The sequence below is a fragment of the Pinus tabuliformis genome, chromosome 9 (assembly GCF_031772625.1).
Source record: "Pinus tabuliformis cultivar Carrire ecotype Pingquan chromosome 9, CPIR1, whole genome shotgun sequence".
NCBI classification, from domain to species: Eukaryota; Viridiplantae; Streptophyta; class Pinopsida; order Pinales; family Pinaceae; genus Pinus; species Pinus tabuliformis.
The window spans coordinates 1,159,965,097-1,159,981,292 of NC_142307.1; the positions used below are offsets into that span (position 1 = coordinate 1,159,965,097).

General features: G+C 35.0%; 1 pseudogene; it reads left to right on the top strand.

Moving 5' to 3' along the window:
* LOC149152729 (uncharacterized) overlaps positions 1–16,196 on the top strand; it is an 87,159-nt pseudogene that overhangs the window by 30,174 nt on the left and 40,789 nt on the right.

Genomic DNA, 16,196 nt, shown 5'->3' on the forward strand with positions numbered 1-16,196 from the left:
TGTTGTTTTGGATTGGGAATTAAAAGGTTTCTTTTGGGAAATGCCTACAAGCAAGGTTCTTTCTTAGATTTTTGCTCGATATTCTTCTTTTCTTCTTTGCTTATATGCAACTATCCTGTGTTGAGGATGTTATGTCATGATCATGTATGATCACTCTTGTTGATATCTACTCAGTATTTTCTACCAACGTTCCTGTTTCATTACAGCATAGAATATAGAAGTTTATCTTGTCTGGATGTTCTTCTAGCTTCAGTTTATGTGAAAAAGCAATTAAAAATGTTAAATCTTACCCTTAGCCCTGCTTGTAGGTAAGAGTTTTAGCCTTTTAGGTCCTTGCAGTAATTTCATGTATTTTCTCCAAAAGTAAGTAAGTTCAGGTTTGAGTTTGCAATAGTATTATGAGTCCTTGATTCCAAAGCTGTGGCTTCATAAAAACCTCATTGTGTTTGTAATGCCAACCAAGAAAAGTTCCAAAGATTTTAGAAGCTTTGAAAATTTTATATGCTGAGCTTAGACTGGCAGACATTAGATTGTTAGCAGGTAGACTTCGAGAAACATATCAGCAGTTTTAGGGTTATCACCTTTGCAAACTGTTGTTTAGCTAATTATTGAGTTAGTTGCTACTCTCACAAATTTGAGGGTTTTATTAGGTTTTCTTATCAATATTTTGGGGCAAAATGATATGGTGTTTCTTGTGTACATTCTGACACTTTAAAAAGCATTTCTTGGACAACTTTAAGGCTTCTCTCTAGTTAGTTTTGTGGAATTCTTTCAAAGGGCTTTAATGGGATGGATTTATTTGTTTGTGTTGATCAATAAAATGAAAGAACCTAGTTTCATAAATCAATGGCACAGACAAAGATAAATTAGCATATTTTATACTAGAAGCTATGGTGGAAGTACCAGAGAAGGCTATCTAAAATACTACAATTTCGAGATGTAAAATAAATGTGAGAGGAGCTTTAAAAAAAAAACGAAACAAAATACAAAGAAGGGAGGTGGCAGAATACTATGTTGTATTAAAACTAATATGAGAAAAGGCTTAGGGTCAAGTTATGGATTGGAAAAAGAAAAAAAAGGAAAAAAAATTGTTTCCTCAATGAACAGTTGCTAGGTAGACTGATATTTCAAGGTAGATTTTACAGAGAGTAAGAGTTTTAGGAAATGGTGCTTTTTTCCTTTCTTTTTTCTCAAAATTTTCCCCTTTAAGTTCATTTAAATCATTTTTTTTTTCACAAGCATCTTCATCTGCTTTAGATTTGTATTGCAGCTCTTACACACTTGAAAGTGGAGTTGTAATTTTTTTTTTTTTAATGGAGAGTATCTTTGCAAGGTTTTGTGAGGGTACAACTGACAATGCATAAATATTAAACAGTTTTCATATAAAAGTTGTACATGAGAATAAAATATAGTTGGGCCACATTTAGGATGAACTGAGCTGTTAGTAGGATCATTCCTTGCCTTGAAAACAAAGAATTGTTTTGCTAAACTGAGTTTAGATTTGAGGGGAACAAGCATGATGTGCACTTGTTTCTTTTCATATGCAACATCCACTTATTTCACATATGTATGTCTAGGGTAGGAGTGCAAGTCAGGGGAGATAAAACTCTCTTAGCACATTTCTGGCTGCCAATTGTCAAGCTTATGAAGTTGCACCAATAGGTGTGATGTGTAGAAAACAAGTTATTTATATCACAGCGAGAGAGAGAGGCATGTCATAATGCTTACTTGATAATTGGTATCCAAGATATGATTTTTTTATTTTTTTTGTTGCATACTTTAGGTATTTCAATGTAACTTAGATATGGAATTTGACCTGAACAGAACCTTGGGTTATGAAACACCTTAACTTGTAATAATATGTATTTATTAATTTTTTAAGTTTAGCCTAGATTAGTTCATATTAAGAAATAACGTTGTCATAAACTCAGGTTAAATGATATTTTTCTCACAACTTGATGGGAAAAATATGGAAAAAAACATGCTATATGTTGTTGACTTTTAATGGAATTCACATTTGCTACTTCATGGTTTTCTTCAAGGTTCATTTGAGATCATATTTCAACAAAATTATAAAATTTCGCAAAACCTGTGGAACAAAGAAGCCAAAAACATAGTTGATAAGCAAGAACCGATGGAGCTAAATGGAAGAATCATGCGTCAACTCTAATTGTTTGCTTGCCATTGTTGTTAAATGTCCACTGGTATCGCCATAGGAACCATAACTTTTAAAAGATAGTCAGAATGTTTACCTTTGGGATTGACGATTTTGACTAGGTGAATTAAATTGGATCAGCTCAACAATGGCTTCAATTCAGCAAAGACAGAGCTAGGGAAGTATGTGCAGAAGAGCTTAAGTCTTCCCCCTTAACCTCTTGGGCAAACCAGCTGAAGATGTGCAGATTAGCTTTGTTGAAATTCTAGGGCCAAATAAGAGTCATCTTCTACATCTTCTCATTTTGTGTGATTGTAGCATGCAACTTGGTGTTATAGGCATCTGATATTCAGTTCTAGAGTGCAACTTTCTATAATTTAAGAACAATCTAGAAATTACTCCTCACCATCATAATGAGGACAACAGGGATTACACACAATCAGCCCCAGAGCATAGTTCTCGTTTCTAATGGATAATGGGTGCCTTCAAAATTTTACTCTGGTTGGAGAACCATATTGAGCTTCAAATAAATGCCAAGTTTATTTTCAATAGGTGATTCTTCGATCAGTCATATATAAAACCTAGGAAAGGGCTTGGAGCAAATTTAGAGTTGATTTTTTTTTTTTGTCTAATTGGCTGATGGAATAATCATAACTTGAAGTGAGGGTATTTAGTATAATATTTTATTTCATCTTCATCTTTTGGGTAAAAAAAAAAAAAAAAAATTGAAGGGAAGAATATGGTACAAAAGGATGGGCTCAAGCCCTTTTGTTTTCCTAAGACACTAAAAATCTTGTCTGCCCCTAAAATTAAGCCCATAGATAAAAAAAAAACAGACCACCATGGTAGTTTGAAAAGTTAAAATATATCACTGTGTTACAAAATCTTCATAGTTGACTTGCCTCTTTCTGACATTCATTGAAAACTATATCAATGTAACATCTATTATCAGTAATCACAATGTTTCTTAAACTTAAATAGAAACTTGGTGAATTGGCACTACTTATTCTCATTCTGGCTTCCTTGCTTTGAGAGTCTTTGTGAGGAATTTCCTCAACTACCAATATTGATGGACTTGGTTCTTTCTTTTAATGCATTGTGGACGGAGTATTATTTTGCAGGACTTTTTTTTGGTATACTTGATAGCATATACCATTTACCATTTGTACCACCTCTTGGATCTCTATGCTGCCTCTTGCCAGACCTTCTACCTCTTGTGGGCATCCCTCAATGCTTGCCAGTTTGTTTCCTTAGCCTGCAACTGCCTGATGGGTGTCGTGTTTTATCTATGATGCTGCAAGAAAGATATTTGAGAGCTTAAGATTGCCTTTCCTGCCTTAAACATTCAAACTGTAGCCTACCCTACACTGTAAGATCAGTTACCTATCTTATAAACCTTAGAATACATAATTTTGTCAAGGGTGGAGCTCCCTGAGTCTTGAGATGGCCCCTCCTTATTCCTGGGAGGTTGGCCTTCTCTCCTTTGCTGGCTAGTCTATCAAAGTTCCCATTTTGGGCCTACATAACCCATTCTCTACAAAGCTGCAACTTTTGTTCCCACAACAATGCCAAGGATGGTGATGAGGATAGTTCCAAGTTTCTTGAATCTTTCATAACATTGAGCATCCCATCAAGAGTTTCAATGATCATTTTCCACAAATGCATGCTCATTTTGTTGGTTGGTGCTACTGTGTGGAGAATTTGAAATTGATGGGGAATGTGACTTAGTGAGCACCAAACGTCCCTCCCAAATGATATATATATATATATATATATATATAGATTTGTTGGTGGAGTAAAAATTGTATTACCTTCTAAACAGGAGATTACATGAAAAGTTGAGAAATTTGGACTGGTCGGTCACTGGGGAAACCTAAACAAATCCAAAACCAAAAGACGAGTTAACCTGAGATTGAAAATACAATGACACATATTGAGATTCTAGTCTTTAAGGTCAAGAATGATCATGGGGTTTTCCAAAGGTCTTTCCTCCTTTTCCTTCCAAACATCAATACATCTCGATAAGTTGTCGAGAGAAGATACCATGGAGATAATGGTTTCATTTCCTTGAGGCAATTCCATTTCCAGAGGGTCTGCAAAAATGGCTGCTTCCTTTTCATGAAGACCTTTGTGCTTGCTTGTGGATGAAGCCATGATCATGGCTGTGTCTCTTTCTTGTCCATTCGAGGGATGGACCCTAGAATCTGAGAGATGAGATTGCTTTGCATGGGGTTGAGTTGAGGCTGAAGGACTAGATTTGGCTATAGAATATTTTATTATTGCATGTTGGCTTGCTTGTGAGCTGATGAATTCTTAGATCCTTTTGGATATTTTGGGTCTTGCCATTCTCGATTGTTTTTCTTGGCATCCAGGGGGTGAAAATTTTGTTTTTGCACAATAATGGTGTCTACGATAGAATCTTAAATCATTGATGCTACCAATCCAAGTATCGCAACAAGACGAGTTTGCAATCAGCACTAGGGACTCAGTTGAACCTGAGCACTGCAAATCATCCAGAAACAGATGGCCAGACTTAAAGAGTAAATTAGGTTATGGAAGACATGCTTAGAATGTATGTCATGGATAATCAGACTGAGTGGGAAAGGTACTTACCATTGGTAGAGTTTTCCTATAATAACAATAACCACAATTCAATTAGGATGCCTCTTTATCAAGTTCTATATGGGAGGCCATGCAGGACACCATTGAGTCGACAAAAGGATGGAAGACACAGTAATAGTCACCATAGGATTGTTTCAAAAAAAATGGAGGAATAGGTAAGATAGATTCAACGAAGTTTAAAGGAAGCACAAGATAGGAAAAAGAGTTATGTTGATGCACATAGTATCGAACGAAGTTTTAAAGTGGGGGACCGATTTTCTATTTTTTTTCTTTTCTAAACACTATTCAGTTTGAGAAAGGTATGAAGTTGCCACCTCGATTTATAGGACCTTTTAGAATCAAAGAGAAAATTAGACTAGTGTCCTATTGTCTTGTACTACCACCCCACTTGCACAAAACTCATGATGTTTTTATGTATTTGTCCTATAACATTATGTTTTTGATGAATCGCACAAGCTCGATTGGAGGGAATTATAGGTCTCAAACATGGGAACCGTAGTGGTTGAACCATTATGCATATTGGACCATAGGGTTTGACAGCTCAGACGTCGCATGGTGGACCAAGTTAAGGTCCAGTGGAGTATAGCCTAGGATCTACTACCTGGGAGGATCCATAGACTATGCATCATGACTACCCCTCACGTTTTTAGCATCTGTGATGCCCATTTATTGACTTAGAAAGCTACCTATGTCAAGGTTCTATTTTGCAGTTCCATGTTATTTCTTTATGAACATTATGTAATATTGATGCATTTGGTTTGACACGTGAAACTACTTACATAAAGCATTAGATGGATTTGATATTGATGATGGAAATGTTTGATGTATATTTGTGATGAATTATCTAGTGCATGACTTATCAGAATTATTGTTGTTTCATGTATGGCTCAAGTGGATATGATTTGTTTAAATGAATGACTTAGTGAAATTATTATTTGTCTACTGTAAGATTTAATTCCAAAATGAACAACAAAATTTGACACGTGGATACTGGACTTAACAAACATGATGTTTAAGATCATGTATCTATATCAATTTTGTGGTTATATATTCATGGATGAGAACTAAGCTACAGATTGGAAAGAACCGTATGATAACCAAGATATACTATCCCATTTAGGAAGGTCAAGAGGACCAATGAGGAAAGGTACGATGTACATTGTTCTATTACATTTGGTATCTAATTGATATGCACTCTTATGACATGGGAAAATATAAATGACAGGTGGCAAGACTACTTGATTGGATTATTCGATGAAAAGTCCAACCAACTCTGTATTGTGGTCTGTGTTAGGGCGCTGACCCTAGCTATGAAGGAGGGGTGGAGGCATTTCCCACCATGTATCCTCCGAAACCTGGAATCGTGGGAGGGCAGTGGTGGAAACGCTCCCCTAGACGTGTGATGACGATTGCTAGTTTCTTGCTGGGGATGTTAGGTCGACATAGTCGATGCTTCCACCATGTCGGTTTTATCAGTGGTTAGTATAGCCGTTGCCACTGATAAAGCAGCAGACGATGGATAGGGTGGGAACGGAAGTAGGTCAGGATGGATAGGGGGATATAGATCAGTTGGAGACTCTTGATGGGAAGTAATGTCATTGTCTAACTTATCAAATTTTATTGCTATAACTCTCTCTGATTTGCTATGCTTTTGAACTCCTTGTATATTTTCATTCTAACTTCGAGACGAAGTTTTCTGAAGGAGGGGTGTATGTAATGCCCCACTTAAATCTTATCCTCCAAATTTTCTTAATGTTTACATTATCTGAAAATATTGAGAAATATTGGTCTAATATAAAATTCATGATTTCTATTATTCAAATTCCCAACTTACCTTCTCATTGAATCTTAGGTAGGATATGGTCTCCTTCCATTATTTCAAATAATATATATATTCATCTAACATTCCCCAATGCACCCTCACATTTACTAGGGAGAAGAAATGGTCCTCTCCAACTAATTATCAATATATATATTCATCTCACATTCCCAAATGTACCCTCACATTTACTAGGGAGAAGACATGGTCCTCTCCAACTAATTATCAATATATATATTCATCTCACATTCCCCAATGTACCCTCACATTTACTTGGGAGAAGACATAGTTCTCTCCATTTAATTATCAATATATATATATATATATATATATATATATATATATATATATTCATCTCACATTCCCAAATGTACTTTCAGATTTACTTGGGAGAAGACATGGTCCTCTCCCATTAATTTCCCAATTTTATATTCATGTCACATTTCCAAATGTACTCCAAGCTTTACTTGGGAGAATAGAAGTCAACTGTAAGGATGGATGAGAAGTTAATGACATTAATGAGAGGTGGTTGAGATGGAAAAGAGAGGGAGGGTATAAAAGGGGAGGTGGGGGGTCTTGCTTATGATTTTGGGGTTGGTTGTGATTTTAGGATTTATTGTGATTTTGGAGACCTTAGGAACTTATGGAGGTTTCTTGGGTTGTTGAGAGGGGGGAAATATTGTTCATCTTGGTCTAGATCATTCATCTTGGACACTCACAGTACATCTGGTTGGACTTGGGCTCGAAGGGCTAGGGAACTTGTGGAGGTTTCCTGGGCTAGGAATTATTTCCTAGTTGGCTGGGAGGTAAATCCAGTTGGGTTAGTCAAGAGGAGCATTCAGCATGGGCAGCAGCTCAAAGGCATCTCCACCAGCCACCGGTACAGGTATTCCTCTATAGATTACTCATGTAAATTTATTAAAATGAAATGTTCACTATAAGTTATAAGGATTAGAATGTAAATGGTAAAATTTTCATTGTTTAAAAGTCTTGTAAGAAAGTAAATTATTGCCTCTTATTGCATTTAAATTCTAGAGAAATAAATTTGTTAGAAGACCCTAGGGTGGATTCTTGAGGTGTCATCTTCTTATGCTTGTTTATCCATGCATTGGCTTTGCTCTAATTTTTTTTCTCTTCAAATGTGCTTGACTGATCGAAGTTGTCACTGTATGTCTTGTTGATAGTGGATCAATCTGCTATTGTTTGAGATGATCAATGACCCTGTAGTGTCCCTGCAGACTTTTTGTGGCTACCCAAGATTGAGGAGATGATCCCTCAATGCTTCATGTTTTTCAATTCTTCATTTTGGTGCTTCCAAGTGCTTTTGATTGTTGTTCTAGAGGGCTTGTGTAGACTACTACACAATTATGTGTATTCATATAGAAGTCATATAGACCCTTGTAGTATCATTATTTCCTTTAGGTGAGACATTTAAAAATACTTTTAATTCATGAGTAATCTTTTGACAAGGATCAAAGGCCTTTTTTGTGGTGGAAGTGATGGAAGAAGGGGTGAAAATGAGTTATTTTCATGGACAGGATGAAAATGAGAATGGAGAAGAGGTCAAGTGGTGTGGAAAATTAATGATGAGGTTATGGTGGACCTATCTCAACATTTCCTAAAGAATACATGACCTTTTCTCCTCCTTCTCCAATTGGATCTGCCTCTTGTAGCAATTATGGTCCCTCTTATAGCATTTCAAGACATCCTCCTATAGCAAAAATTTTTTATTTGAAATATTTTTTAGGATGTTTCCATCATCCCTAAGCACCTCCCCATAAACAAATCTTGACCAATGGATGCATAAATCTCGATAAAAAGTAAAAATGGTTGTAGGTGATGGAGGCCTATTTCTTGAAAAGTGTGCACTAGAGTTTGTTGAAATGTATTGATCATGTTACCATCATCCATATGGATCTCCCAATGAAACAACACAATGAATGGATTCACGGATTTCAAAATGTGACAAAAATAATTTTCTTCTTTGTGTATTTTGGCCTCCTGTAGCAAAACAGAGCCACCTTGTAGCATTTTAGGACAACGAGTAAAATGCATGAGAAAGACTTGGGAATAATGAGAAATGTCATGGATATGGTTGAGGGTGATGGATTGACATGTCCTTGGTCCTTCTGAAGAAGTTTTCACAGAAGGTAACAAGCCAAAGATTGATTGTTTTTTACTTTCTGCTTGCCTCATTGCTCATTTATTTCTTTTTCTCTTTTTGTGGCACTAACATGTTTCTTTTCCTTATGCATGTGGAGGATTACTTGCATGAAATTACTTATATGCAAATTGGAAAAAAAATCCTTTTTTATTTCATCCTTTTTCATTTTTATATTTTTTATCCATTTTTTTTCTCTAGGCCTACTAGTTGCCTCAATGACGTTTTCAACTAGCAGGTCTACCTAAGTGCCTCAGAAGAGGTTTTCACGTAGGACATTATTTCTTTTATCTTTTTTTCTAACCCATTGACCACCTCATGGAGGTTTTTAATAAATGAGCCAATCTCAGGTTCCTCAAAGGAGGTTTTCACCTGAGATTTTATTTTTTCCTCTTATTTTTCAATTTTTTTTTCTATCCTACTCTACTTGAAAAGAAAAAACCTCTTTCAAGTATAAGAATAATTCCAATGGAGCCATGTGCACGTCAATATTATAGATAAACTCATGTGTAGGCTTGAAATGTATGATTTGACCTGTACCTGAATTTTAGAGACAAATGCTTTGACTTTTACGATATCAAGTATTGTTGAAGAAGAGAGTAATGCTCCATCATGTTGATTTTATGGAACCAAACAATATAACTTCGATTCCCTTGTCCACTTGCTTATCTAGATCATTCTTCATGTCTTATTCTACCATGACATTCAATTTTTCCTCTTTTTGTTGATTATTCTCTTGAGCACATGGAGGATCTGATGGTAAACATGATGTTACTTTCTCAATCTATGAGTTTGATGTTTGCTCTTCATTAAGCCCAGGCCATGATTCTTTGGTCTTCTCATTTGAATCTTCTTTCTCTGAATTTTTTCCTTCAATGACATCAAAGAGTCTATTTTTTTTCAATACTCTTCCCGAGCTAAGATAAATACCATTTAGACAAAGAGGAGATGTTAGGATGTGTTGTACCTCAGTATCGTAAGTGGGTTGATCTACTTCCTTGTGTGGGTTTGGAAATTGTGACAAGTAGTTGAGTGGGAGTGGATAATTGAGATGGATGTGGTTGGGGTTGTGGTTATGGAAGAGGTGGATGGTAGGTATAACATGGTGTTGGGTATGGAGTATATTAAGGATATTGTAGATTTATCCCATAAGGTCATTGACAACCTTGTTTCCAAGATTGGTTTTGGGGTTGATATGGCCAAGGTTTTCGAGGAAAGGGTACGTTCCAATTAGTTTGAGATGGATGCATATAACCTTGAAATTGTGAATTAGGCTCTTGAATCATACCAGGTTGACTAGGATACCATAGTCTTCTTGGAGCTACATAACATAATTTCTTTGGTGATCGACTTGCCCTATTGTCCTATTGGTAGAATTCCTTCAACCTTGGTAAGGATGGGAAATATTTAATAACATGTGATTCTGCATGGACAACACAAATATCAAAATTTTATTTTTCTTCATACATCATTCTTAACATTTCTACTTGTTTTCTTATATTGCTAAGAATTTATGTTTTAAAGTCATCCAACAAGTTTCCAAGTTTAACTTGACTTACCAATCTTGATGCTGATTTACTTACTCTTTCCCTTCCGCTTGATATTTGTTTGCATGTTTCAAAAATGTCTTCAAATGATAATTAGTATCAATCCAATCATCCCTAAGTGTTCTAAGTAAGAGGGTTTTTAGTGTGTCAGATCCTAAATGATGTAATTTTTCCCTCTTAACATTATACATGAACCTCTCTATTAAATCCTCAAGGCTCTCATCTTATTTTTGATTCATTGTAAAGATTTCTTCTTTAAGATCATGATCTTTATATTTTTCTAGAAATATATTTTCCATATAATTCCATTATCTCATTGAATTAGTCCCTAAACTCATTAACCATTTAAGAGCTCGATCCTTTAATGTTGCCAGAAACAATCTCAATTTTTGAGTGTTTAATAAGTAACCATAAGATTTACAAACAATTTCAAATTCAAAGTGAAAGGTTTATGGATCTTATGACCTCATACCATGGAAGTTGGGAAGGAAATATGGAGGGATGTTCTTCATATGCACATTGATATTAGTATCTTGAATGGGAAATCCAATAGGATCTTATTCATTGTCATCATCTCCATCCTTTTATTCTATCTTCTCTGCCACCTGTTCTTCTTCTACCTACAAAAGTGGATGTTGATACTACAGGACGTGATAAAATGATGGGGGGGCGGGAGGGGGGGGGGGGGGCGTTGGTGTTGGAGAAGTATTTTTTTTTTAATAAGAATGCTAACGCAATGCAATTTTCTGATTTTGAAATGAAATATGCCTGATGCAAATATTTTTTGTTTTTGATGAAAGTAAAAGAAATGACTCAACTAGGGAATAAACTAATTCATACTTTGACACCTCCCCATAAATGGGACCAAAAGGTGATGAACCCCAGTATTGCAACAAGAATGCTGCAACTCCCAAGGCTACCAACTTAAATTATCAACTCAGAGTTCGTACAAACTTAAAAGGTGTCGACACTATATGTGAAGCATAAAATGTGTCCTTCTTTCATTGATTTGATGTAATGTAGTGAATTTCATGAAATCAAAGCCTAAACTAATTGTAGAAATGGAAATTTTACTTTGAAAAACAATTAATCTTAGGTAAGAACAACAATTTGTAATTGAAATCCTAAGAGCATGAATTCATATTAAATAGGCCTAATCTACTTTATAAAAATGCATGTCCTAATTGGTGTTTATTCTTCCTAAATCATTGATTTAGAGCATAGGGGTCGTGATTCAAGTCTAAGATACAAAAACCAAGATTTTCGAGCAAATATGCTCAAGTTTACATGTGTTATAGGGATGCTACAAGAGGTCGCTACAGGTGAAACATAATTGCTACAGGCAAAACATAGTTACACGAGGAGATAATTCAGTGGATGACAAAGTAAATCAAATTAAAATAGGATGGGAAATTTTTTTTATTAAGTAGGATGTCTTAGGACTCCATTCCAAGTGGAATCACTCCAAAATACCCCTATTAACACATGCTAAAAAATAGCAGAAAAATTACTACTCTAAAAACTAGAAATTCAAGAACTAGTGAGATAGTTAACCTATCAAATGCCTAACCTACTCAAGTGAAAATGAAATGGAATAAATTTTGTTATTAACTTGAATGTGTTGTATCACCTAAGACAAGTGGAATAAACTCAAATTAAGCTCATTAACAGGTCCTAAAAAATAACAGAACATTACAACTATTTTGCTACAAGGGGCTTCCAGAAATTCTAGATTTGTTAACTAATAAACTAATCCATGTAGTTCAATGATGAAGATGGTTTTTAAAAGTTTTTATAAGGATGCATTATTCTTGTGACTCTGTAAATATCATCCAAGATAACTTAATTCAATTATTTAACCCAATCCTACAATAAAAGAAGTGTAAATAGTAAATTTAGAAATAGGAAAAACAAGAATAAGAGATTCATGTGAATAGGAAGTGAAAAGAAGAAAATAAAATTATACAACAGGACATTGAGGTTCCTGGGATGGACAAGCCCAAGGATACTCATATTCCTATGAAGGATACAAATATGTTGGGTTGTGTTATATTCTTTCCACGACTAACCTACGTAGTGAACCGGGGGGTTAGAGGGGGGGTGGAGCTCCCCCTTTGTTGCGCTGATTACGCAGCGGGGGGTTTGAAGGGGGTTAGCCCCCCTCTACGGGGTCTGGGGTAGCGCCTCAAAAAAAAAAATTTGGAACCTATGTTAGGTTGGCGAACCTACCTATGGTTTTCGGTCCATGGTTTTGGATGCGATGGTTTTCGGTCCATGGTTTTGGATGTGATGGTTTTCAGTCCATGGTATTGGATGCTTCACCATGTATAAATATGTATTGTAACATTGAAAGGAACATAATGAAAAATCAAGCTGGTAGTCATGGTTCTGGGATCCACGGGAAATCTCTGTGTATATGTGTTTTATGTGTTATGCTCTCGCATTGTTTATTTTCTGTGTTGTAGAATTCGTATGTAGGTAATTTCTGTACAGGGTTAAAACCTACAAAATCTTTAGAAGCTAAAAATGGCATGAAACTTCATTATTTGGATCAATCCAAGTACATCCCTGCTAGAAATGATAGTGGATCTGCAAAAATACAAGTTTTCTCCACAAGAAGACTAATAAATACATGAATCTAGAGGCCAATTCGTATTGGTACTTATATAAAGTGATGAGGAAGAATCCTTCTTGAAAGGAGGAAGATTTCCCCTCCAAAATCCCTCAAATAATGGATCTGGTTCCCAACACTAAGAATCTACATTAAATGACAGTGAACACATCCCTAGATTTTCTCAATCAGTGGAGCCCCAAAATTTGTCAATAATTTCATGATATTCTATTAATTTATTATCCAATCTTGATCCTCCTATAGTAGGGAGCAAGCCCATTATATTCTCCTCCAAATCTTCATAATCTGCCCAATATTCTCACAATATTCTACAAAAATAAATAATATTAGGCATAAAAATGCAATTATCTCTAAACCTTCATAATGAACATATTAAAGATAAAAAAAAAAATATTAATTGTAGAAGGAGAGATTTAATATAGCCTTTATGTGCCTAGGAAAGGTTAGATGGACCTTAATTTGTGTCTAATTTGTAGGCCCATCACTATGTACATTAGAGAAGTAAATGTTGAAAAGTTGGATAATTGGATTTGTTAAATTGAAGTCTATTGCAGGATTCAAATGATTAAGAATGATGTGACCAAGATCTAATTTCATTCTCTTCATTTGGAAAGTTCAAATCTTATCTAGTGTGAGGCTAGAACTAAAAAAGATTTGAATAAAAGTGGTAAAATTATCTCTTCTTGGAATGATTTCATAGTTGCATTAAGAAGGAAATTTTATCCATTAGCTTACATGAAAAAAGAAGTTATCAGTTGGGAAAATTTTAGACAACCTAAAGGTTAGAGTGTTCAAAGTTACACACAAGGATATAGAAGAAAACTTTAATCTTGGGTGTCTATTTGTCTTCACAAGACACTCTCTTTATATACATAGGTGGATTACATAGTTATTTGATACACACAATTCTTATGTTTAATCCCACCAATCTAGATGAAGCATGTTTTCAGGAAACTCATTTAGAAGCAAGAGGGAATAATTTTACTCAATAGACTAACAAGAAGCCATTCAAATATGGAGACAAAGGAAAGGGGAAATTTAAAGGCAAAGGCGAAAATAATGTTGTAGTCAAGAAAGAGGGAGAGAAAATTACCTATAAACATTGCTCTAAAGAAGGCCATGATTAATACCATTGTTGGAAACTACATCCAGAAATGAGACCAAATAAGTTCAATAACAAGGGGAAACAAAAGACTGTTGTAACAACTCAACAAGATCTAGGATACGATTTAGGGGATGAAACCAAAATCAAAGCCATGAGATTAAAAGGTAAAGCTTCTATTGCAAGTAAAAGTTCTTCCAGTAAGCCTATTGAGTCTCAAAATGTTAAAGAAAGAATTGATCTTTTCCATATCATGATCATAATAAAACATACCAAAGTTGATACCTTATGTGATAGTGGATCCCAAGTTAACCTTATTTTTGAAGCTATTGTCAAGAAACTAAACTTAGAAACTACACCTCATCCTAAACCTTACCTTTTGGGTTGGGTATGTGAAAATGCCAAATTGCAAGTGACAAGGAATGATAAACTAAAATTCACCATCACTGCAAACTTTATAAATGAGGTATAGCTTGATGTTGTACCAATTGACATATGTGAGACTATTTTAGGGAGTCCATACTTGTACGACCAAAAATCCATATGTTATCATCATGAGAACAAATACATGTTTTTAAAGATGTGACTGAGTATATTGTTAGAGAACATCGAAAGAAAATGAACTTATCTCTTGTAAGTGTTGGTCAGATGAAAAAGCTTGTTAACACTAGTAAGAATTTTGTATAGTTGATGATCAAACCCAAATATACTACCGAATCTAAAGTTTTCCAAGGATGTGATTCAAATCTCAAGCATGATTTGGTTGAATTTGTTAACACAATGATAATATGTTTCAGGAATGTGAAGGGTTACCTCCTAAAAGAAGAATTCAACATGAGATTCAATTACATTAGGATGCACCTCTTCCAAAAATTGGCATGTACACTATGTTAGCTTTGGAGAATGTGGAAATCAAGAAGAAAACTCAAGAGTTGCTTGACAAATGGGTCATCAGGCCTAGAAAATCTCCTTGGGGGCCTCCTATAGTCTTCGTTCCAAAGAAGGATGGTACCTAGCACATGTGTGTGCATTTGAGAGCTTTGAACAAAATCATGGTAAAGAATCGTTATCCTCTTCCTCGTATTGATGATTTTCTAGACCAGATAAAGGATGTTGTTTATTTCATTAAGGTAAGTTATGTCGTTTGGGCTTTACAATGCACTTGCAACATTCATGAGAGTTATGAATGATTTGTTGAGACAATTCCTGGAAGATTTTGTAGTTTTCTACTTAGATGATATTTTGATTTTCAGTAAGACTGGAGAAGATCATGTCAAGCATGTGAAACAAGTTTTAGATGTCTTAAATAAAGATAAATTGTATTTGTATATGCATAAGTGTGAATTTTGGAAAACCTCTTTGGTTTATTTGGGTCATATTATAGGATGGGGTGAATTGAAAATTGATCCTCCAAAGTTGAATTCATTTTGAACTGGCTTAAACCTAAGATTGGAACAAAGTTAGGAGATTTTCTAGAGCAACCCAATATTGGAGAAAACTTATATCTAACTTCTCACTCATTGAAACACCACTACATGCCTTTACAAGTGCGAAATGGGTCTTTTAGTGGGGAGTCAAGTAGCAGAAATCCTTTGGTACTTTGAAAGATAAAATCAATACATCACTAGTTCTAGCACTTCCAGATCTTAAGTAGTCGTTTGAGATTCAAACCAATGATAGTGATTATGCCATGGGAGTAGTTTTGATGCAGTATGGTAGGCATATTTGTTATTATTCTAAAACATTTACCAATGGAGTAATTAACTATGCAACTTATGATAAAGAGTTGTATGATTTGGTACAAAGCATGAAGAAATGGAAGCACTATTTGATGGGTAACGAAACAATTATTCATATTGACAATCAACTTTTGCAATATTTACAATCACAAACCAAGCTACAACAAGAAAGATAATTCAGGTGAATGGGATTCCTACAACAATTTCATTTGGTAATCAAGTACGAGAAAGGTATCTACAACAAAGTTATTGATATGTTATCAAGGCCTATTGTTAATGCATCTGTCATTCTTAATCATAACTCAATCATGCATGAAAGTTATATTGAACATTATGCGCAAGATGGAAATTTTAAGGATGTTTATGCAACTTTGATTCAAGGGAATCATGTTGAAGAGTTGGATTATCATGTTCATAAC